General features: G+C 41.4%; 1 pseudogene; it reads left to right on the top strand.

The window, feature by feature from the left end:
- Positions 1 to 503: 503 nt before the first annotated feature.
- LOC145390225 (5S ribosomal RNA) lies at positions 504 to 622 on the top strand (annotated as a pseudogene).
- The last annotated feature ends 2,160 nt before the right edge of the window (positions 623 to 2,782 follow it).

Genomic DNA, 2,782 nt, shown 5'->3' with positions numbered 1-2,782 from the left:
TACAGGAAACCATTTGGCTTGTCACTCAGTGTAGTCACCTGTAGGCTGAAGGAAGAGGAAAGAATGAAGGAAAGAAAAACAGAAGGAAGGAAGGAAGAGAGGAAAGGGCAGACACCCAAAGCAGCACTACATTGAGTGAGTGGATGGTGAGTGCCCCCACTTACCCTTATAAATTTATTATGCATATTCCACTTTAACTCACTCATCAGTATCTTACTGTTTTAGTATCAATGATTTGCCTCAGTAACGTACAGGAAAATACTTAGGTAAAGTGTACAGGATAAGTTGTGAAGGAAGACGTACAAAGAAGCTTGTATGTTATCTAAAACCCATCCTGAGCCATTTATTATGCATATTGCCCCTTAAGACCATCATGAATGCAGTGTCGTTTCAGTGTTGACAAAGCTTATATCAGTAATGTACAAGAAAATCGATGTGGTGTGCTGGATAAATCACGTAGGGAAATGTGTTAAGATCTCACTAAAATACTGTGTTGTGTTTTGACTTTTTGCCATGCCACGTTGAGTACACTGCTTCCCGTCCGATCAGCGAAGTTAAGCAACGTTGGGTCTGGTTAGTACTTGGATGGGTGACCGCCTGGGAACACCAGATGCTGTTGGCATCCCTACGTGTCAAGTGGGGTTGGTGGAGGATTAGTGCCCCTCCCTGTAAAACAATTAACTCTAAGCCCTTGGCCACCCCGTTTGGGATACATGGCGTCTGGCAATGGATGGATGGATTTATTTATTTATTTTTTCATACATGGTGTTGTGGTAATTGTTTAGATATTTCAGGAATTGTTATCATCAGTTAAGGAAGCTCCCTAGCACCTTTTCCTCAGCTATTTATTTTTGGATCTGGCTGGTTAATATTCTTTTGCACCTTGCTTATGTAGAGGATGATGATATTGGAATGATTTAAGAAACACAGAGGAGTATAGTAACATATAATTTATAAGCAAGATAAATCACTTGGGGAAAGGTGTTAGGCAGACTGTTTTTTCTCCCTAAGGTTATCAATAATTGTGGCACTGTAATGGTTGAAACTTGGACTTGTATTCTCAGTTAAGGAAGCTGCCTAACACCTTTGCCTAACTGATTTAGGTTTGTTTATTACACCTTACCATTTTCTTCTGTTACAAAAATCATTCCAGTACCACCATACTCTGCATAAATAGGGTACAGAAATGTATGAACCAGCCATATCCAAAAATAAATAACTAAGGAAAAGGTGTTAGGGAGTCCCCATACCATCAGAAGGCACCATAGATTGGTTGGGCTAGGTTAAGTTAGGGTAAGTTTGGTTAGGTTAGGTTAGGTGAGGTGGTAGAGGTAATTTCTTCCTATTATTATTATTATTATTAATTATCATTTTTATTATTATTATTATTATTGGTATTGGAATGATGTGTGGATGTGATAGGAAGCATTAGGAGAAGCACATTGAGGTGGTTTGGCCATGTGGAGAGGATGGAGAGCGAGAGACTGATGAGGAGAGTGTATGTGAATGAGGTGGAGGGGAGGAGAGGGAAGGGGAGGTCAAGGATGAGCTGGAGGGATGGAGTGGAGAGGTATATGGAAGAGAGGGATGTGAGCTGGGAGCAGGGCAGTGAAATGACAGGGGACAGGGCGACATGGGGATGATTTGTTTGTGGCCACCCGTTAAGGGATTAGGGCATCTGGCAATAGATAGGTAGATTACTATTATTATTATTATTATTATTATTATTATTATTATTATTATTATTATTGTTAATTTCATATCATCATTCATCATCCAATCCTACGCTGCCCCATGAGAAATCTAGGAGCCCAGGGCTAGGCAAGTTGGTCCTGACATTTAAGATGAGAGTGACCAGCCTCACTCATCCCTGAGTGGCATTACGTGAGCAATAAACCCCAACCACCCCCTGGACATAAACCTTCAGCAGCTCAGTCCGATTGGAGCTCTGTAATTACGCACTAAACCACCAGGTGCCAAAATTTGGTTATATGGTTACCACCCAGTGTAGTAAATGGTTTCCTGGTGTACAGGAAACTATTTGGCTTGTCACTTGGTGTAGAGTCACCCACAGGCAGAAGGAAGAGGAAAGAATGAAGGAAAGAAAGACAGAAGAGGATGGAAGGAAAGAAGGATAGAGGAGAGGAAAGGGCAGACACCCAAGAGCAGCACTACATCAAGTGAATGGATGGTGAGCACCCCCACCCGCCACATTATTATTAATTATCAATTATTATTTTATTCTTAGGTCAAAAAATAAATTCTGGATGATGATGGTGGTGGTGGTGTGGATATATGCACCTCATCCCATTCTTTGGTAGGGAAAGAGGTGATGATGATGATGATCTTACCTGTATCTTGTTTGTGTCTAAGTACTTGTTGCTCTCTGGATCCTACCTTACCCCATATTTAGGCAGGAAAAAAAGTCTGCATGATGATGATGATGATGATGATGCATATACTGTGTAGGTGTTTTAGGGGACAGGGAAGGAGTTGCAGGACACACAACCTTATACAGGTATTGGTAGTACTTGGTGCAGAAAGTGAGAAGTGTGAACATGTGGGGTAGGGTTGAGAAAGATCAAAAAACACCTGGGACGAGATCATAGAGTGTGACCTTGGAATAAGGCACTAACTTGGGAGGCTGCCAGAGATCGAATGATGTGGAGAGCTGCCATGAATTGATGAAGGCAGACGCATGCTAGTATTTGGAGCCTGTATAAACGATACGATATGATGATTGCTTACTATAAACATTACGATACAAGTACAGCATAACTGG

This window comes from Coenobita brevimanus, unplaced genomic scaffold (assembly GCF_032717465.1).
Source record: "Coenobita brevimanus isolate Jiangsu-jjx unplaced genomic scaffold, ASM3271746v2 jjx.HiC_scaffold_3654, whole genome shotgun sequence".
In the NCBI taxonomy this organism is placed as follows: Eukaryota; Metazoa; Arthropoda; class Malacostraca; order Decapoda; family Coenobitidae; genus Coenobita; species Coenobita brevimanus.
The sequence above is the reverse complement of the archived record's forward strand: the minus strand, read 5'-3'. Positions and strand labels throughout refer to the sequence as shown.